We start from the raw sequence: 23576 nt of genomic DNA, 5'->3' as shown, positions 1-23576 counted from the left end.
TTAGGCAGGGTGTATGAAGGGTGCACGGGATGGGAGCAAAAGTTTCCTTCTCGACCCACTTTTGGGTGTTTGGCAGAGTGCATGAAGGGTGCATGAGTCCACACTAGTAGGTTGACAAAAATACATGAAGAGGAAACAACTATATTGAGATGAGAATGCAACCAAACACACCCACACGCTTTGTGCTATAGTGACTGATCTGCACCGTCTGACTTTGATCCAACGGTCATGTTGCGCCGAGACATGGACATGCCCATGCAGAGGGTTTAGCCCGACGGCCGGCATCGTCACGCTGGCACGACGGTAGGCATCGCGTAGCCGCAACACGTGCGTGGCAACTTGGTTCACCAAGTGGCTGAGGCGATCCTGGACCTCGTCACGATCGGCCCGCTCGCGCTCCAGCCGGCTCCCCTGACGGCCTATCGTATCTCCCGCTTTCTGCAGCAACGCCGCCGACGCCTCGAGCATCTTTGTGGTGGACGCCTGCCGCTTTTGAAGCTCCGTGAACTCCCGCACATAATGGAGGAGCATGGCACTCCTCTCCTCCTTGAGCTCACGGAGCTCCACGTCCTTGGCCCTGAGCTCCGCATCCTTGGCATGGAGCTCCTGTGTCAGGAGCCTCACCTCAGACTCCGTGATCTGCTGCGCCGCCATGGCACCAGGTAGAAGCAATGGGGAGAGGAAGCAAAGGGGGCGAAACGGCTGAAAGGCAATGCAATCTACGGGAAGGCGGAGGGAGCAGGGAATCTTTTGGTTTTCACCACGGCAAAACACCAGTCGACGACTTCTCACATCAGGGAGCAGTGGGTACAGGCAGAGTCATCATGACTAATTGCTGTCGCGCTTGCTCCCGTCAATCAAAAAATTAAAAATCCTATCGCGCCTGCTCTCATCAATCAAAAAATTAAAAATCCTGCCGCACCCAAACACCAGAGCAACGTTGCGGTGGATATTTAAATTTACCTCCGGCAAGTAGATAAAAAAAGGGGTGAAAAAACAAATGTGGCGGCGGCCTAGCTAATCGGTCGAACTAGCCCAACTAGCTAGCCACCGTGCTTCACTGATGTACTTGGCGGGAAAGGTGGTCTTTCGTGATCTGACGACTCATTTACTTGCTTCGGCGCTACGACCGAGGAGGACCCAGAAAATGCGTGGTAGGGCGTCCCACGTCAGGAAGAATATATGCGTGCACCACCCGGGAGGACCCCGAAACCACACGGTAGGGTGTGCCACGTCTCGGCACGGAGGAAAAATGTGCGTGTAAAAATATACTGGATCAGACATAGTAGAGTACCTATGGTTCGACCTCGGGACCCAGCCAGTCGATTGAAAACACCCCACTAGCCACACAGCTTCATCGTGCAAATGTGGCACGGAGGATAGATGTGGTTAGCTCCGTCTCGACCAGCCACAATGTCTCTTGTTCTAGGTGATTCTTCTATTTTCCAAGTTTTTTTAGTTGTAATAACACCACGACAAGCTAGTGCCGCTCTTCATGTGTGTCTGTGCAAAGGTTAGACGATGGAGAGAAGAGAGATTGAGATCGCAGACCTGGGACCCACCAGTAAGTGAGATAACGGTCATGCACGTGTTGACGAGGCACTCCCTCTACTCTACTCAACGCAAGTACGGTATAAAATCAAGTTATGGGACAAAGCCAACAATCGTTCGTTTTTTCAGGTTATCGACTTACGCTTTGTAGTCCAGGTTGCCAGTTCGAATCTCATCTTTCAGATTTGTTAGTTTTAGGTCCAAATTTGATTAATGACAAGTGGGACCCCCGTGTGTTGTTCCGATATTTCAGTGTAGGATGGTTTTTTTGAATAAACACTTTGCGCGGTTAGACAAGTAACGGCACAAGGTACACGTTTTTTGCAAGTTTACGAACAAAAATGACAGCGGCATAGAATATCACATCCACCCCGCAGCTTAGATACTATGGTGATACGAGTTTTTACACCGTTGGAAGTGAGATCCAATGCCTTGGGAGTAGTCTTTGTAATTATGCGCAATTTCCTAACTCTCCAAAGGTTTTTTTGCAAATAAAACATTCAAGCCTCGTGTGTGCCGCTGCATCTTCGATCCAACGGCTCCCCGGTGCTCATATTAGGTGCTCCACATAGCTTAATTACCCGCTATAGTGATTGGAGTAGTTGTGGGCCGAATGCTACGAAAATATAATCTAAACCGACCGGAATAAATGCCTACACAAATTAATCCAAGGTTGGAGTGCCCCTCGCAATGTAAATAGCTCCGGCTTTGCGAGGGATGGAGAGGTAGTAGCTTCAACGCGTGGAAGATACGATGTGAGAAAGCGAGGTCAATCGAGAGACATATAGATAGAGAGACAAAGTGAGTGTGGTCCGACATTCATTGAACAAATATATATGCTCTGGAGAGATATTGTCCGATTGAGCTTTTTGGCAAGGGTGAGGGCTGTAAGATAGAGCTTGAGAGATGATCCAGTCACAGACGTGTAGATATATTTTGTGCATGAGAGGAAGCAAGGTCAACCGATCACATAGGGTCGCCGTGCGATCGAAAGAGTGAGACGGGTTGGAGAGAGTGACCTAGATAGACGATGTGCGTGAGAGAGTATACAATGTGAATAGGTCGAATTGGGCTCAACATGGTGATATATTGTTTTTGTCCGAGAAAGAGCAAGGTCAATCGAGACATACGAAGAGAGAGAGAGAGAGAGAGAGATTGAGTGAGCGTGGCCCACCATGAGGTCGAAAGAGTGGTGGCGGCTTGGATGGACTGACCTAGATAGACAATATGCGTGAGAGAGTATAGAGTATGTTGATCGAGGCCCGAACAGGGAGATATATCATTTGTGTGTGAAAGAAAGCAAGGTTACATGAGACTCAGATAAAGAGAGCGAGATTGAGCAAGTGTGGCCCGCCGTGTGGAAGAAAGAGTGAGACAGTCTCGAGGGAGTGACCTAGATATACAACATGCGTGCATGCACATGCACGAGAGGTTGGGGGGCTAGATAGGCAATGCATGTGTTTAGCGCGAGAGGGTGAGAGGGAGAGGGGGGAGAGAGAGAGCTCGGCATGGGGTGCAATGGCGGGTGTGTGAGGTAAATACATTTGGTAACAGAGTGGAAAAAGGGGTTGTGTAGTTGAGAGACTAAGAGATCGAAACATGGAGAGAAAGAACAAACGTGTGTTGGAAACCAATAGCTTCCTAAGGTGGTTAGGAGAGGAAGATTAACCGATATAGGAAGTATGTAGGGTTTGTGCGGGGGGGGGGGGTGCTAAAAACAACATTTGAATGTACATAGTACGAGACTTAATATCGATGTTTCAATTCGGTGTACATTGTAAGATTTGAACCGAGGACCAGGCATATGGGTAATTATTTCGAATTCGTGCCATACTAAGTTTTGAAAAGTTGACATTGACTCAGTTTGTTGTGCTATTTTGTAGGTCATATGTTTGAATCCATCCAAAAGTTTTCTCACTACCATGGTGTTCATCATATACATATGAATTTGTATTAAAAAAGTAGCGTGGATACAGTGAAATGCGAAATCCACGTTAGAATTGGAGATCGCTACGTGACACACACTCTAATTCAAATAACTAACTACGTGACACACACTCTAGTTCAAATAACTAATTATGTGACACACACTCTAATCCACATTAGCGTGGGTACCGTTTTGATTTTTTTTCTTCAAATAACTCCTCATTAATTAATTTATAGTACTCCCTCTGTTCACTTTTATAAGACCTTGACGACATTTCAGACAATGTACAAAACAGTTCATTTTAAGTTGTCTGAAACGACTTACAAAAGTGAACGGATGGAGTATCTCGTTTCGAATGACTAATTATTGCAAGGAAAACACGGGCATGGTAATACATACAGATTCATTTGCAAATGAAAGAAGATCCGTTTGCATTCTCAAATGTAGGCGCACCAGGCAAACCAGGGTCGTGTCGGGGTGGACGCTGCTTCGGTGCCTTAAAGGCAACTACCTTTGGGTCACTAACATGTGGGCCAGCCACCTGTTGGGCCCATATGTCATGGACACAAAGGCAGGTGCCTTAAGGCACCGAAGCATAGTCCTGTCGGGGTGGTCGCGTGTGTCGGACGGACGCGTAGCACCCAGCCACCCACCCCCCTCCCCCCCAAAAAGGACGACGACAATATAAGTTCGCGCTTCCACGTTTCGGATTGAAATATCTGGCGGCCCCAATTCCAGCCCGGCAAAATCTCTCTTCTCCACCGTCCCCTTCCGCGCCCAGATTGCTCAAATCCCTAATTCGCCGCCAACCCTCGAATCGCCCCTCGTGTCGTCTCTTTCCCCACCGTTCCACACCTCTGTGCCGGACGACGACGACGGAGACGACGGTCACGCTTCACCACTGCACCGGAGCTACCTCATCTATGCCCTCGTCCACCGCATCGGGTGGCCCACCGACAACGTCGGCCGCCGCAACTGACGTGCCTCACAGACACTGAGTTCCACCACATCAGGTGCGCTTCACCAACGCCGTCTCCCAGTTCACCGGGGCTACTTCACTGAGCACATCGTCACACCTCCGCCCCCCGAGGCCGTTGGGGCTTCACCAACGATCTCGTCCACCGCATCGTAGCGCTCCGCTGCCACTCAAGATCTGCATCCGTGCGCGGCCAGCCAATGCCAGCGCATCACCCTCAACGGCTCTGAAGTGACCCGCACTCTAGCTAGGCGAGCATGCCCAAACGCCGGCCCGAACTAGGTATCCACACATCACTCCCTTCTGCACTGTTCCGACGATGTTTGGATATCCTTTCACTGCTCTCTTAGCTTACCCGCCTATGCAACTCTGACCTTAACTCTTATTTCTTCTCGAGATATCATCTGAAACAAGCAAATCCATATTTTAGCGAAGCATGACGGTGCTACGGGATCTGGTACACATCCTGCACACCCGTATAACCTTGTAAGTATCTGTCCTCCGGTACAACATCAAGGTCGATTCCTCTTATTTGATCAACCATTCACCATGTCAAAAATGCAGAGGGGGGATGCAAGGAGCACAAGGCCTGCACATCCAAGCAAGTGGTAACATGGACTTGTACATGGAACATCCCAAGCACAAGCAGAGATGCAGTGAGCCTGTACAACGAGCTAGCGTAAGTCCCTGCATTTCATTTAATTCGTACTGGCATTCGTGTATGATTTGTGTGCAGTGGCTGATCCACGAATTCAAGTTACCAGGGGCGAACATTTAACTTAAAAAATAGGAAGGCACTTGCACTCCAGAAATCAACATAACTTGAGAAATGTGAAGCTACATGCACTTTGAAAACCAGCTAATGATCCAAAGTAGTTCAGATTATAAACACTAAATGATGCAAGCACCAAAAAACACAAAATGCAACATGGTGTACAAGGACTACAATCATGGTCTGTACCTGCTTGAATTATTCGTTCTCTGGCTAAAAATATCGAAGTGTAATTGCACGTATAACCAGTGCACAAACTGCATATCAATATATCTATCCTGCACAAGTATGCCAATAGTTTCAAACAACATATTAGAAAAGTATTTATGCTATGTTGTCATGATACGGGGACTTTCTGGTACATGGCCTCAACGTTTCCTCAAGCTATGAAAATGCACTATAATTTGCTTGTCACCAATGCCTGCAAATCTCTGTCTCTCTCAACATAGTAGATCATCATTAGACACCAAATCCTTCAATGAGCTTGCAAAATGCTTGTATTAGATCCCTCATTAGACACTATATGTTCATCACCAGGAGCATGTAAAATGTTTGCATCAAATCCTTCATTAGCAGTCTGTTCATTAGACACTTCAGGCTCAAGAACAACATGAGCTTGTATGTTTGCATCGGAAACTTGATTAGATACATCAGATTCAGTCAGTTCAGTATTGATTGGGGGAGTTATAAAATAAGTAGAAATTGGTTTCATTTTCTCATAGATTCCCTACATACAAGCAGTTTTACAACACCGTCAGGTTTAACTATTGGCCAGAAATTGAAGAGTTGAATTAGATATAATCAGGGATGTGATCTACCTGCTCGTTGCGCATGCTACTCTTGCAAGCTGCGACTGTCCGTTTGCGCAAGCTCGACGCCATGCCTGTGCTGCCGCCGCCGCCTCCCACGCAGGCTACACCCAGGGTTGGATCTTCATCTTCTTGTCCTTCCGTTCGCTTGAAGCCCGACGACCGCCCTCCAACGAGGGCGCGAGGAAGTGCTGTGTCGGTCTGTCCAGCGGCGGCTAGGTTAGGAGCGAACCAGACTGGAGGCTGGAGCGAATGAATTGGGATTTTTCCTACTATCGATCGATATGGGAGGCGCTCGTTTGGGCCGCGAGCCTGCTATAGGGCCTGCCTTGCACTTATGTTATTGGCCCATCCAAATTGAAACATTTTTCTTCATTTTTTACATTGCATGCTCGTGCGTTGGGACGAACAAAACTAGCGTGGGCCAACCTGGACGACTCAAACTAGGTGCACACTTTCCAGCCACCTGAGGCGGCCGCCCATACCAGCCCCTATGGTGGCGTCACCCCTTTTTGCTTGTATGATTGGATAGTGAAAAATATTCCAGTGGCGCTTTTGATTTACCCACAGAATGGTTGAATTGCTTGTTTCTATGAACTGAGTTCGCCAATAATGTGAAGGATGCCAGTCTTTTCATCCTATTGTAGATTGCTTAGATCTCGATATGCCAAAAGTAATCGCATGAAATATACAGTAAAAGGCAGTGTGATGTGTTTGGCTACAACTAGTCTGACTACATGTCCTCATATAACATATCAAGGACGCACCATCTTACCAGATTAACCATTCGACTTACCCATGCAGTGTGGGAAGAAAGAAGTATTGGGACTGCGTATCCAAGCAATTGATGCCATGGAATCCTTCGTACAACCTTGTAAGCAAAAAAGAAGTTGCAGTGTGCCTGTAGAAAGAACTAGCGTAAGTTCAATTACCTGCTTCTCGGAATTTTAGTTAGCCACTTATTGCAAAATTGTTCAATTACGTTGCTTGGCTTAATTTAGTTTTCTACTGATTACATAATGGCACAGCCTGTTAATCATATTGTAGACTGCGCCTATCTATGTGTTTGATACTTACTGTTAAGAATTACCTGTTTGCCTTAACTTAAATATCTACTTGTTTGTTTAACTGCTTTGCTGCTGCAACATCGGGTTACAATGATGTTAATAACTACTTTTCAGCATCCTATTGGAACTCTTTAATTCCTTGTTTGTTTAACTGGTTTGCTGTTATAACTCCCAGTTGAGATGTTTTGCTAACTTCAACTTTTCTGAATCCAATCGGAACTTTAATGGCAAAACAGGTTAGCCCAAGATCAAAGAGCGAGGTCCCCATGGACGTTGCATCATCCCACAGCAGTGGCACCGGCCCAATCGTGCATTATGAATTACCAACTGCTGATGCTCTAGAGGCTAAACTAGTGGTAGAAAGATATTCTGCTTCTGCACTTAGAGATGAAGTTGACATGTTGAGGAAGCAAACAGCACAATCACAAGCAGTACTCAAGACAACCATTAAATATATGGTGGATTTCAAAACGAAGCAAGCTGAGACTGACCAGATTGTTAAGGTCCTGAAGGAAAAAAGGAAATTAAATTTCTACTTGGTAAATCATAGATGAAATGTTCTTTCCATAGTTGAATAACCTTTGTGTTGTCTGTTCATGTAATCAATCAAACCATTTGTTTTAGAGATCATGTAATAATTGTTTTTTGTTAGTAATTTTCTTTGAGCACATGTCTGTATTAATTGATAAGACTCAGAGACATTTCATTTGGATTGCTGTGCTAGACCTACAAATATGCCAATCGGGCTGAATGTGTATTCAACAATAGTAGTATAGATGGACCATAAGTGGCACGCATTGGAAAGGGCCAAGATGCTGGCTAAAAAAAGGATGTTGTTGTAGCCAAAAAAAAGTACAGCGGCCTGGCTTATGTATGTTAGTTGATATTATTGATCCATATACTCTATAAGTGTTTATATGTCTGTTAGTTCCGTACATTGTTGGTTGATTGACTCGGTATTTGAATCTTGATACATCGCCTGTGTACATATCTAAATGGGAGTACACATTATGCTACGTGTGACATTTGAGTTGGACATGAAGTGTTCCAAATATTCGAATTCACCTTAAACTGGATTCTAGTTTCTGAATTTGAGTATCGGCATTTGTAAACCATACTCATATATGATAGTGGAATACATCTTTGTCGTCCTTTTGAAGATATATAAAAACACATAGAATGATTTATAAAGATTCATATAGGAATACAAAATGGATTCGAATTTAGTTGCCAGGGTAAACGTGGATGCTTATTGTCCCAAAATTCGAAAGAAACAGCAAAATGTCCAATCCCACATCGGCTGCCCGAAGCCAAGTGTTTGGGAGATGGAAATTACTGTCTACCCATTACACGGACAATCCATCGGCCCGATTTCCACTTCTCTAAATAGGGGTAGGTTAGTAACTTCAATTAGACGTGACACGACCGCCTCTGTGCCCATTCCGACATGGTGGGCGTCAAACATGGGCGGCAAAACTCATTCGATTCAAGCTTGTCCGAAAGACCTCTGTTTCTCCCTCCATTCCCCATTCATACACCGTGGGCGGCAAAACACCCTCTCCTCATCCGAAATAGATGTAGGCTAATATTTTAAATAGGGGCAGATGTGTAACTTCCATCAGACGTGACACAACCGCCCTACCTGTCAGCCCCATTCATACACCATGGGTGCCAACCGTGGGCGGAAAAACACCCTCTCCTCGCCCGAAATAGTTACCGGCAAATATTTGGGAGATGCGAGATTACCGTCCTATCCCCAACCGACGAGACGTCCAAATTTGAAACAGGGGATAAGTTCGTAACTTTCCCATATTTCAGACAGGCACATCCCAATAACATGGTTCCCCGTATCTCTCCCTCCATTTTCCCATTCATACACCGTCCGCGCTAGAACACCCCACTCCCACACCAGCCTCCGTCCGCCACCCCATCCATCGCCGCCGTCCTCCACCACATCCATCGCCACCGTCCTCCACCATGCCGGAGCGCCTACCAAGACCGCGTCGTCCACTGCTAGAGATGGACGTTTCTCATCCACGGCGACGGACCAATAGCCTTGCATCGCGTCCTCTCGCTTCATCGGCGCCGTCGTCCTCTTTGCCGGGGCCGCTCACACGACATTCTCTTCCACCGCAACGGGACTTATCCCCCGATGCACCCGTCTACCGTCGCAGATCTGCTTCAACACCACCGACAGCCATCGCACCCCTGATGCCTACACGGCGCCGCAAGAGAGGTGGTACTTCATATCTCCTCAACTTTTTGATCTCAACCAGAAAATAGATCTTAACTTGGTTACTCTACTTTCTTTTCAGCCCTTAGAATTTAGTTCTTAGTTCGAAGCAAACAATGGATGCTAAATATCATTTCTTCGGTTTGCAGCTTCAAATCTGCCATAGCACAGCCATAATACAGTTTAATTGATCATGCTTAGGGTTTAATTGATCATGTTGGTTCCGTGGTGGTTTCTTTAATAGAAATCAGAGGGGAAACCCTCTTTTGCTAAAAAATATATGCTTAGAGTTTCCCCCTTTTATGATCACTATACGATCAGAATACATGCTTCGTGTCATAATAACACTGCTCCACCCATCAAGCTAAACAAGCTTAGTTGTTCAAATACGAATCTGATATTATTAAAACAGAGTTGTTTAATTGGTCAGCTAAATGTTCCTAAATTAGTTTCGAAAATGCATGTTCGCCGCTCGGGTGTGTATCTCTGTGTGTGGTCTGGTCAGCACGGTTGGGTAGGTGAACTTTGCATATGCAGGGGTTTATAGGGAGACACTCTCCGAGTTGAAACCGCAATGCATTCCGTAGATAATCTGACTACTTTTTATGTTTTCATGAATCTCAGATTCTGAATAGCATCATAATGATTATGAGCTTGCGCGCATGAAAAGAATAAAGCAGAACAATGCCATGGCTGTCAAACTTGGCATTAAGGGACTGAAATCAAATCTGGATGCAATGCAATGCAAACACTCTCCACCTACAGATTCATGCTCAGAATATGATCCTAACAGTGATTCTGAGCTAGAGGGAGACCTAAGTCAATGTAGCTCCCTAGTGGAGGAGTCAGAGGAAGATGCCCTATCTTATTCACCCATCAAGGTACTTGCTCTAACTTTCCAAGGTTACATTGCTCGCACATATCTTGCAACTGATGCTTTGCATTGCTTCTACTTTGTTGAACTGCCATTAGCTTAGTTTACACATCGTGTATGTGAATACGCCCTGCCTATCCATTTTCAGTACATATTCCATCTGTCATCATACCATATTTTTCCATTCAAATGCTATTCTTGTGTATCACACGTTCAAAAGGAAGAGGGCGATTGCTGATCGTGGAGGAGCACAAGCAAAGTATTTGGAAAAGGTAGTGACACCTGATAAATCAAATAGCCCATTAGGTGTAGTTGCAATATCACTTGACCCACAAAATACCCCAACTCTAGCAGACTCTAGCCCTACTACACTGGTCATTTCTGATGCCCCAACTCAGCAGACCCCAACTGCAGCAAACAGTATGATTATGCCAGTTGACATAGCACCAGCTGTACGACGCAAAACCCCCATTCCAGCAAAGAGTACACCAAATCCAGTTGCCAAATCCCTTTTCGAACCAGAGAGAGCCCCAATTGCAGCAAATAGGACCCCTGTTCCATTTCTTCCCAGTTTAGAAGATGAAGCTTATGTTGTTGTCAGGAACTTTGTGCGCATCTTTCCTACATGGAAAGATTATACCACAGACACAGAACAATTTCCAGTCTTCCTCCGCAACTTACGCATAACTAATGTACTAATGTTATTCATGGTCATTACTGCATATGTTTCTGCTGACAGAAGACACAAGATTTCATTCTTTTAAATAGGCGAGGCACAAAATGGATTGTGATGACGAGCAAGGGTTGGTTGCGCTTTTCAAGCACTCGTTGATGAAGTATCATTCCTACCTGAGGCAAGCACACTTCGATGGCAAGCCTCTGAACAAAATTTCTGTAAAGTCTCCGGTGCTACATTTATCCGATGGTGACTGGAATAATCTTGTTACACATTGGTCTTGGCTGCAGCGTAAGGTACTGTCTATGATATCACATCACAATTTGAACTACATTTCTGCATTTGCCTTAATGTCTCACTTGTATGAAAACTATTAGCAGAAGAACATTCGTTCTCAAGGGACCACAGAATCTCGCAACTATACTGCACACTGCATTACTCTTGTGAGTACCTCTTGCCCTGTATGACCATACTTACTTTCATAGCTGTTTGATTATGTAGCATCACTGCATATGTTAGCCTTGTAATCATCCATTTGGTGGACATTATAATATCCGTTTGGACTCTTACATAAATTTAGAATCAACCCAATGCTTTTGAAGAGGTTTAGCTCTGCAGTCCTCTTGTAAGGACTGAACGTGGTCTATCACTGTACTTACATTAACAGCTACTCCCTCCGTCCCATAATATAAGAATGTTTTTTACAGTACACCAGTGTTCAAAACACTCTTGTATTATGGGAAGAGGGATTGGTTCATTTTGTAGCATTCTGCACCTTATCTCCCTCGCCCACCATTTACTAAAAAAGATTAGATCTATATTTAATCTTACCAACAAGTAGAATACACAGACAATGCCAGTGCAGAAGTGTAGCCCATTGCTCTTGTCAGTACATTTTGTCCTGTAATGCTTGTACTTCCAGGGATTGGTAGTTGATTATGTAGCATCAATCTACATCTTATCTTCATTATCCTCTATCCCTTCCAGTATTATCATATCTATAATTACTCTCTACAAAATGTAGAGTACAGGCAATGCGTATGAAGAAGATTTTGTGATTAAATTCTTGAGTTATCCTTCCCTTGCCATGGAGAAGGGCATTATAAAGCCGGTGCTAACTGTTAATGTAAGTTAGTCCTTCTAAAACCTTTATCCTCAACTGCTGTTTAATTTGCTCATACTCCCTATCATTTACTGCTGTTTAGTTTGCTGTTTCTACCAAAATGCATGTTCGTAAGAACCGTAAGTTCTAAGTTTTACTTGTAAAACCAAATTCCTTATTCATACCATGCACATTACTTAATACTCCCTATATGTATGCTTGTTTTTGTGGATCTATAATCCAGTGTGTGGTGAAGCAGCCCACGTTTGCACCTTGTCATCTCCTGTTTTATCTTACTGATGTGGCTGATGATATGAACAACATGCCATGCACATTATCCAAAATAGATACAATGATTTTCTTTGCCCTTCATCTATGCTTGTTATGTTGACATGGTAATCCAGTAGTGTGGTGAAGCTCCCCGCATTATGAACAATGCCAAATTATGCTATTGATATTTTGAACATACTCTTTATTTTCTAATTTGAAATTGGATAGAATTGACAGAACAGTTATCATCTTTGTTTATACATGTGCAAAACCTGTCATCTCTCTGCTTTGTTTCAGGGTGATATGCCTGATGGCATGCACAAGTCTGCTGAAGGCTGTGAGACAAACCCAACATATATTGCAGCAAAGAAGGTAAAACATCTTGAAGATAGCGAGACAACCCCAAAGTCTTGTATTGATGCAGTGTTCAAGTTACTTGAGACTAACAGTCAGACAAGCTCACAGAATTCGATGTCTGAATTAGTTCAACTTCTTCAGTCCCAAGTTCTAGCAGAAAGGCATTCTGCAACTCAATTTTGACTTGAAGTCCTATCTCTAAGAAAGATTGTGGAGAACACCAATGAGAACCTCATCGCTAAACAGCTACATCTGGAAGCTATGATCGACATGCTAGGCCGGTCTCACAGCCTTGCTCAGCAGCTTGCCCAGCAGTTCCCCCGCAAGGCTAACCTTTCTTGAACTGTCTTGGAAGTGGTCTCGGTTCAGTATTATTCTGTTACGCTGCAACGGTGCCCAGTTTTTGTAGTCTGCTTCTTCATTGCGCTTTATGATCACTGGTGGCGAACTTTGATGCCTAGTGGATGTAATATACCTTAAATCCTTTATTGTGTAGTGTAGGTTTATTCTTAGTTACTATGTCGTAATTTCTTTATTGCATAGAGTAGGTTTGTTCTTAATTCCTACTAGTTACGCAGCAGCCCGAAATGAACCCTGGCCCATGATTGTGCGAATCAAATCACAGGCTTTTAACAGGCCAAAATTGTCTGGGTCCTTGTTTGGCCCAATCAGATATCGGCTACGAGCAGGCCGGATGCAAACCGGGCCGTAGTTAGGCCCAACTATATGACAGGCTTTTAACAGGCCAAATTTAATATAGGGCCAAAATGTTAAACGAGCCCTTAACAGGCCAAAACTAATATCAGGCCGAATTACTAAGTGGGCCTTTAGCAAGTGGGCCCAAAAGCATAGTGTCCAGTTGACGGGCTGAATCTGATATGGGCCATAATTGAGCCCAAAGCCTCTTAAAGGGCCGAACCTGATCTGGGCCATAATTTGGCCCAGAATGTGGTAGGCTTTTAACGGGCCGGATCTCATATGGGCCACTATTAGGCCCGGAGCGTGGCAGGCCATTAATGGACCGGATCAAATATGGGCCGACATTTGGCCCAAAACATGGCACCCGTTAATGGGCCGGCCTACTTGGGTCCTCAAAATCTTGTGGGCCTACAGCTGGGTCGGCCCATTAATGTCGGTGAAATCTCTTGGGCCTTTAGCTGGGCCGGTCCATTATGACCCGCAAGAATATTGTGGGCCTTTACCTGGGCCGGCCCATTATGGCACAAAAAAAATCTCATGGGCCTTTACCTGGGCCAGCCCATTATGGCCCACAAAATCTTGTGGGCCTTTAGCTGGGCCAGCCCATTATGGTCCGCAAAATTTCGTGGGCCTTTAGCTGGTCCGGCCCATTATGGTCCGCAAAATCTTGTGGGCCTCTAGTTGGGCCGGCCCATTTAAACTTGTTGGGTCGTGCCACGTGTCGACGTATCATAGGCGCCTTCTGTCCAGTGAGTGGATGACATCTGTCCCGACGATGAGCCGACACGTGTTTCCTCTAGCCAATGATGATTTTACACGTGGAAAATCCCCATTGGTCGGGGCTGTTAACGGGTTAGCGGATCCAAAACCCGACCCAATAGCTTAACGGCGTTCCGTTACGGTGGATGCCACGTGTCGTTCACCCTTGACGAAAGCACTTCTGTGACGAGCGATTTATCGTCATGGAAGTGGACACTTCCGTGATGATAATTTTGGTAATGTCATGGAACACTTCTACGATAGCACATGTGTGACTATCTTGATTCTGTCATAAATTTGTCATGGATCTACATGCATGACAAAAAAGCGACCTACTGTGACAAACACGTATCATCACGGAAGTGTATTTTTTTGTAGTGCTCCCTCCTTGACTTGATCAGGATTCCTTCGCCAAGGCAATTGCTCAAGTATTGTCATAAAATATTTTCATTGGACCCGATGCACTAGGTATTACACCTAGATCGGATATGAACTCCCTCATCCAGACTCCTTCATTTGCTGCTTCCAAAGCAGCTATGTACTCCGCTTCACACGTAGATCCCGCCACAATGCTCCGCTTGGAACTGCACCAACTAATAGCTCCATCATTCAATACAAATACGTATCCGGTTTGTGACGTAGAGTCATCCGGATCAGTGTCAAAGCTAGCATCGACGTAACCATTTACGACGCGTTCCTTGTCACCTCCATAAATGAGAAACATATCCTTCGTCCTTTTCAGGTACTTCAGGATGTTCTTGGCCGATGTCCAGTGATCCACTCCTGGATTACTTTGGTACCTTCCTGCCAGACTTATGGAAAGGCACACATCAGGTCTGCTACACATCATAGCATACATGAATGAACCTATGGCTAAGGCATAGGGAATGACTTTCATTTTCTCTCTATCTTCTGAAGTGGTCGGGCTTTGAGTTTGACTCAATTTCACACCTTGCAACACAGGCAAGAACCTTTTCTTTGACTGATTGATGACCCACAAGTATGGGGGATCAATGATAGTCCTTTCGATAATTAAGAGTGTCAAACCCAATGAGGAGTAGAAGGAAATGACAAGTGGTTTTCGGCAAGGTATTCTCTGCAAGCACTGAAATTATGAGTAACGAGTAGTTTGATAGCAAGATAATTTGTAACGAGCAAGTAACTATAATAGTAACAAAAGTGCAACAAGGTAGCCTAATCCTTTTGTGGCAAAGGACAGGCCAAAACGGTCTCTTATAATAAGCAAAGTGTTCTTGAGGGTACACGGGAATTTCATTTAGTCACTTTCATCATGTTGGTTTGATTTGTGTTCGCTACTTTGATAATTTGATATGTGGGTGGACCGGTGCTTAGGTGATGTTCTTACTTGAACAAACCTCCTACTTATGATTACCCCCCTCGCAAGCATCCGCAACTACGAGAAAAGTATTAAGAATAAATTCTAACCATACCATTAAACTTTTGGATCCAAATCAGTCCCTTACGGAATATCACATAAACTAGGGTTTAAGCTTCTGTCACTCTCGCAACCCATCATCTAATAACTACTCCACAATGCATTCCCTTAGGCCCAAATATGGTGAAGTGTCATTTAGTCGACGTTCACATGACACCACTAAGGGAATCACAACATACATACCATCAAAATATCGAACACATATAAAATTCACATGATTACCTGCAACAAGATTTCTCCCATGACCTCAAGAACAAAAGTAACTACTCACAATTGATAGTCATGCTCAAGATCAGAGGGGTATTAAATAGCATAATGGATCTGAGCATATAATCTTCACCAAATAAACCATATAGTAATCAACTACAAGATGTAATCAACACTACTAGTCACCCACAAGTACCAATCTATAGTTCCGGTACAAAGATTGAACACAAGGGATGAACTAGGGTTTGAGAGGAGATGGTGCTGTCGAAGATGTTGATGGAGATTGCCCTCCCCAAGATGGGAGAGTTGTTGGTTGTGATGATGAAGATGATTTCCCCCTCCGGGAGGGAAGTTGCCCCGCCGGAATCGCTCCGCTGGAGGGCAAAAGTGCTCCTACCCAAGTTCCTCCTCGAGACGGCGGTGCTCTGTCTCGAAAGTTCTCTCCTTATTTTTTCTAGGTCAAAATGACCTATATACCAGATGGGCACCGAAGGTGGGCTGGGCTGAGCACAACCCACCAGGGCGCGTCTGGGGGGCTGGCGCGCCCTAGTGTCTTGTGCTCACCAGGTGGCCCCCTCCAGTAGTTATTTGCTCCAGTATTTTTCATATATTCCACAAAAATTCCTCGTGAAGTTTTAGCTCATTTGGAGTTGTGCAGAATAGGTAGCCTGACGTAGCTTTTTCAGGTCCAGATTTCCAGATGTCGGAATTCTCCCTCTTTGTGTGAACCTTGCATATTATGAGATAAAAAGCATCAGAATTACTCCAAAAAGCATTATTAAGCATAAAAACATTATAAATAATAGTAGGTAAACATGATGCAAAATGGACGTATCACTGATCCATTTTTTACTTCTTCAAAACTTTGTCAAGGTATGTGCTTTGTGAAAGTCCTATTAAGCGTCTTGATCTATCTCTATAGATTTTGATACCCAATATATAAGCAGCTTCACCGAGGTCTTTCATTGAAAAACTCTTATTCAAGTATCCTTTTATGCTATCCAGAAATTCCACTACCTCCCTTCCGGTTTATAGGGCTCATCTCAAAATATTAGTTTTTCTGTTTTATAAGTCTTATTTCTACTACTTCCCATCACATGTTCAGATTTCAATGTGCATTAACTCTTTGCATGCAGGGATTATGACAAAACACACCAATGTATGTAAAGCTTCTTTGTCATTTATTGGCCAAACATGCATGCATTGCAATAAATGCATTGGTAAAAACAACTTTTTGAGGAAAACGAGTGCACTAATTGAGTACTTTTGCAAACTACAAAAATTATTCCACCACTTTTCATCTACCTTGGTTGGTGAGATTATTGAATTGAGCCCTATAAACCGGAAAGGATGGAGTATATCATTTCCAATCAACAATATGTCATCTACATATAATATCAGAAATGCTATAGATCTCCCACTCACTTTCTTGTAAATACAGGCTTCACTGAGAGTCTGTATAAAACCATATGCTTTGATCACCTCATCAAAGCGTAAATTCCAACTCCGAGATGCTTGCACCAGTCCATAGATGGATCGCTGGAGCTTGCACACTTTGTTAGCACCTTTAGGATTGACAAAACCTTCTGGTTGCATCATATACAAGTCTTCTTTAAGAAATCCATTAAGGAATGCAGTTTTGACGTCCATTTGCCAAATTTCATAATCATAAAATGCAGCAATTGCTAACGTGATTCGGACTGACTTAAGCATCGCTACGGGTGAGAAGGTCTCATCATAGTCAACCCCTTGAACTTGTCGAAAACCTTTTGCGCCAAGTCGAGCTTTGTAGACGGTGACATTACCATCAGCATCTGTCTCCTTCTTGAGGATCCATTTATTCTCAATGGCTTGCCGATTATCGAGCAATTCCACCAAAGTCCATTCTTTGTTCTCATACATGGATCCTATCTCAGATTTCATGGCCTCAAGCCATTTATTGGAATCTGGGCTCATCATAACTTCTTATAGTTCGTAAGTTCGCCATGGTCTAGTAACATGACCTCTAGAACAGGATTATCGTACCACTCTGGTCTGTTTGACCTATGAGGTCCAGTAGTAAGTTGATCTGAAGTTTCATGATCATCATCATTAGCTTCCTCTCTAGTTGGTGTAGGCATCACGGCAACGGATTTCTCTGATGTGCTACTTTCCAAATTGAGAGAAGGTACAATTAACTCATCAAGTTCTACTTTCCTCCCACTCACTTCTTTCGAGAGAAACTCCTTCTCTAGAAATGTTCCATTCTTGGCAACAAAGATCTTGCCTTCGGATCTATGGTAGAAGGTGTACCCAATTGTTTCCTTAGGGTATCCTATGAAGGCACACTTCTCCGGTTTGGGTTCGAGCTTATCAGGCTGAAGCCTTTTGACATAAGTGTCTCAACCCCAAACTTTAAGAAACGACAACTTAGGTTTCTTGCCAAACCACAGTTCATACGGTGTCATCTCAACGGATTTAGACGGTGCCCTATTTAACATGAATGCAGCTGTCTCTATTGCATAACCCCAAAACGATAGTGGTAAATCGGTAAGAGACATCATAGATCACACCATATCTAATAAAGTATGGTTACGATGTTCGGACACACCACTATGCTGTGGTGTTCCATGTGGTGTGAGTTGTGAAACTATTCTACATTGTTTTAGATGAAGGACAAACTCGTAACTCAAATATTCGTCTCCACGATCAGATCGTAGAAACTTTATTTTCTTATTACGATGATTCTCTATTTCACTCTGATATTCTTTGAACTTTTCAAATGTTCCAAACTTGTGTTTCATTAAGTAGATATACCCATATCTGCTCAAATCATCTGTGAAGCTCAGAAAATAACGATATCCGCTGCGTGCCTCAACACTCATCGGACCGCATATATCGGTATGTATTATTTCCAATAAGTCATTGGCTTGCTCCATTGTTCCGGAGTACGGAGTTTTAGTCATCTTGCCCACGAGGCATGGTTCGCAAGTATCAAATGATTCATAATCAAGTGATTCTAAAAGTCCATCTACATGGAGTTTCCTCATGCGCTTTACACCAATATGACCTAAATGGCAGTGCCACAAATATGTTGCACTATCACTATCAACTATCCATCTTTTTGGCATCAATATTATGAATATGTGTATCACCACAATCGAGATTCAACAAAAATAGACCACTCTTCGAGGGTGCATGACCATAAAAGATATTACTCGTATAAATAGAACAACCATTATTCTTTGATTTAAATGAATAACCGTCTCACACTAAACAAGATCTTGATATAATGTTCATGCTCAGCGCTGGTACCAAATAACAATTATTCAGGTCTAAAACTAATCCCGTAGGTAGATGTAGAGGTAGCGTGCCGACAACGATCACATCGACCTTGGAACCATTCCCGACGCGCATCATCACCTCGTCCTTATCCAATCTTTGTTTAATCCGTAGCTCCTGTTTCGAGTTACAAATTTGAGCAACCGAACTGGTATCAAATACCCAGGCACTACTAGGAGCATTAGTAAGGTACACATCCATAACATGTATATAAAATATACCTTTGTTCACTTTGCCATCCTTCTTATCCGCCAAATACTTGGGGCAGTCCCGCTTCCAGTGACCAGTCCCTTTGCCGTAGAAGCACTCAGTTTCAGGCTTGGGTCCAGCTGTGGGCTTCTTCCCGAGAGTGGTAACTTGCTTGCCATTCTTGTTGAAGTTCCCTTTCTTTCCCTTGCCCTTTTTCTTGAAACTAGTGGTCTTGTTAACCATCAACACTTGATGCTCCTTATTGATTTCTACCTCCGCAGCTTTGAGCATTGCAAAGAGCTTGGGAATTTTCTTATCCATCCCTTGCATATTATAGTTCATCGAAGCCTTTGCTTGGTGGCAGTGATTGAAGAACTTTGTCAATAACACTCTCATCTGGAAGATTAACTCCCAGCTGAGTCAAGTGATTATGATACCCAAAAATTTTGAGTATGTGTTCACTGACATAACTATTATCCTCCATCTTGCAACTATAGAACTTGTTGGAGACTTCATATCTCTCAACTTGGGCATTTGCTTGAAATATTAACCTCAACTCCTGGAACATCTCCATGACGTTCAAAACGTCTTTGAACTCCCGATTCTAAGCCGTAAAGCATGGCACACTGAACTATCGAGTAGTTATCAGATCGAGCTTGCCAGACGTTCAAAAGATCTGCATCTACTCTTGCAACAGGCCTGTCACCTAGCGGTGCATCAAGGACATAATTCTTTTGTGCAGCAATGAGGATAATCCTCAAGTTACAGACCCAGTCCGTGTAGTTGCTACCATCATTTTTCAACTTAGCTTTCTCTAGGAACGCACTAAAATTCACGGGAATGGTAACACGGGCCATTGATCTACAACATAGATATCCAAATACTATCAGGACTAAGTTCATGATAAATTAATTTCAATTAATCAAATTACTTAAGAACTCCCACTTAGATAGACATCCCTCAAGTCATCTAAATGATACGTGATGCAAATCAACTAAACCATGTCCGATCATCACGTTAGATGGAGTAGTCATCAATGGTGAACATCTCTATGTTGATCATATCTATTGTATGATTCACGTTCGACCTTTCGGTCTCTAGTGTTCCGAGGCCATGTTTGTACATGCTAGGTGATATGTCTCCAATGTATTTATAATTTTTGATTGTGCCATCCTGTAATATTATCAATCTTGGATGTTTTATAATCATTTTATATCATTTTTTGGTACTTACCTATTGACATAGTGCCAAGTGCCAGTTGATGTTTTTCCATGTTTTTTACATCACAGAAAACCAATATCAAATGGAGTCCAAATGCCACGAAACTTTGCGGAGAATTTTTATGGGCCAAAAGGAACACAACGGGCCCTGGCTGCACCTGGGGGTGCCCCGAGGGAGGCACAACCCACCAGGGTGCGCCAGGAGGCCTAGGCGTGCCCTGGTGGGTTGTGCCCACCTCGGGTGCCCCCCGGACCGCCACTTTGCTCTATACATACCCAAATATTTCCAAAACCCTAGGGGAGTCGATGAAATATTCATCCAGCCGTCGCAGAGTCCAGAACCACCAGATCCAATCTAGACACCATCTCGGATGGTGTTCACCACCTCCATTGGTGCCTCTCCGATGATGCGTGAGTAGTTCTTTGTAGACCTTCGGGTCCATAGCTAGTAGCTAGATGGCTTCCTCTCTCTCCTAAGCTTGGGGATGCTGATACGTCTCCAACGTATCTATAATTTTTGATTGTTCCATGTTGTTATATTATCAATCTTGGATGTTTTATAATCATTTTATATCATTTTTTGGTACTAACCTATTGACATAGTGCCAAGTGCCAGTTGCTGTTTTTTCCATGTTGTTTACATCGTAGAAAATCAATATCAAACGGAGTCCAAATGCCACGAAACTTTAAGGAGATTTTTTATGGGCCAAAAGGAACACAACGGGCCCTGGCTGCACCTGGGGGTGCCCCGAGGGAGGCACAACCCACCAGGGTGCGCCAGGAGGCCTAGGCGTGCCCTGGTGGGTTGTGCCCACCTCGGGTGCCCCCCCGGACCGCCACTTTGCTCTATACATACGCAAATATTTCCAAAACCCTAGGGGAGTCGATGAAATATTCATCCAGTCGCCGCAGAGTCCAGAACCACCAAATCCAATCTAGACACCATCTCGGATGGGGTTCACCACCTCCATTGGTGCCTCTCCGATGATGTGTGAGTAGTTCTTTGTAGACCTTCGGGTCCATAGTTAGTAGCTAGATGGCTTCCTCTCTCTCCTGATTCTCAATACAATGGTGTCTTGGAGATCCATATGATTTAACTCTTTTGCGGTGTGTTTGTTGGGATCGATGAACTTTGAGTTTATGATCAGATCTATCTTTTTATATCCATGAAAGTATTTGAGTTTCTTTGATCTCTTTTATGCATGATTGCTTATAGCCTCGTATTTCTTCTCTGATATTTGGGTTTTGTTTGGCCAACTTGATCTATTTATCTTGCAATGGGAAGAGGTGCTTTGTAGTGAGTTCAATCTTACGGTGCTTGATCCCAGTGACAAAAGGGGAACCGACACGTATGTATCGTTGCTACTAAGGATAAAATGATGGGGTCTATCTCTACATAGATAGATCTTGTCTACATCATGTCATCGTTCTTACTTATTGCATTACTCCGTTTCTCCATGAACTTAATACACTAGATGCATGCTGGATAGCGGTCGATGTGTGGAGTAATAGTAGTAGATGCAGGCAGGAGTCGGTCTACTAATCTTGGACGTGATGCCTATATATTGATTATTGCCTGGATATCGTCATGGGTATTTGAAGTTCTATCAATTGCCCAACAGTAATTTCTTCACCCATCGTTTGCTATTTTTCTCAAGAGAAGCCACTAGTGAAATCTACGGCCCCCAGGTCTCTATCTCATATTATTCTGCCTTTGCGATATACTTTTATTTGCTTTTATTTCTAGATCTATTAATCCAAAAACCCAAAAATACTTTGCTGCACTTTATTTTATTTGCGATCTATTTATTCAATCTATTACAACTTTCTCTCGTCATGCACCAATTTCTGGCACCGTTACCCGAAAGGGATTGACAACCCCTTTAACACGCCGGGTTGCGAGGATTTGCTATCTGTGTATAGGGGCTGTTTACGTTGTGTTGCTTGGTTCTCCTACTGGTTCGATAACCTTGGTTTCATATCTGAGGAAATACTTACCTCCGCTGTGCTGCATCATCCCTTCCTCTTTGGGGAAATACCGACGTAGCTTCAAGCGACATCACTAGGCTCGTCAAGTTTAACCCAAGTATTCCGCATGTGCCAAACTGCCTTGCACCCGTTGTATGTGAATGTAGAGTCTATCACACCCGATCATCACGTGGTGTCTCAACATGACGAACTATAGCAACGGCGCATACTCAGGGAGAACACTTTTACCTTGAAATTTAGTTAAGGGATCATCTTATCACTGCAAAAAAATACACTTCCGTGATGATACGTATTTTTCACAGTAGGACGTTTTCTGTCATGCATGTACATCCATGACGATTTTGTGACAGAATCAAGATAGTCATACTTGTGCTGTCGTAGAAGTGTTCCATGACATTACCAAAATTGTCATCACAGAAGTGTCCACTTCCATGACGATAAATCGCGCGTCATAGAAGTGCTTTCGTCAAAGGTAACCGACATGTGGCATCCACCGTAATGGGTCGCCGTTAGGCTTTTGGGTTCCGGTTTGGATCTGATAACCCGTTAACAGCCCAGACCAATGGGGATTTTCCACGTGTAAAATTCTCATTCGCCGGGAGATCCACGTGTCGGTCCGGCGTTCAGACAGTTGTCATCCAGCAAATGGACGGAACGCGCCTATGATACATCAACACGTGTCTCGGCTCAACAGTGGCCCATTTAGGTTAAAAGGCCGGGCCTGTCAAAATAAGTGGGCCAGCCCATTAGCAACCTACTTGAGTCAGGCCCATTCACAAGCACGGCCCATACAAGTTACACAGAATCGGTCCATCAAAGGCCCATTCTAGACTTGACAATTTCCAGCCCATCGTCAGTTTCAGCCTGTTAATGGCCCGCTACGTCTTTGGGCCCAAGTATGGACCAAGCTTCTTTCAGCCTGTTAGCAGCCCATCGTCAGTTCCAACCCGTTAACGGCCCAGAACGTCTTTTGGCCTTTTCCCGCCCCATTCTGCAGTTGGGCCAATTCTAGCTCGTTGTGACTTTAGGCCTGTCCTCGGCCCATTCGGTAAATGGGCCAATTCCTAGCCCAGTTTGTCTTTTGGCCTGTTAACGGCCTGCACAACAGTTGGGCCTTTGACT

Source organism: Triticum urartu, chromosome 3 (assembly GCF_003073215.2).
Source record: "Triticum urartu cultivar G1812 chromosome 3, Tu2.1, whole genome shotgun sequence".
Lineage (NCBI taxonomy): Eukaryota > Viridiplantae > Streptophyta > Magnoliopsida > Poales > Poaceae > Triticum > Triticum urartu.
The sequence above is the reverse complement of the archived record's forward strand: the minus strand, read 5'-3'. Positions refer to the sequence as shown.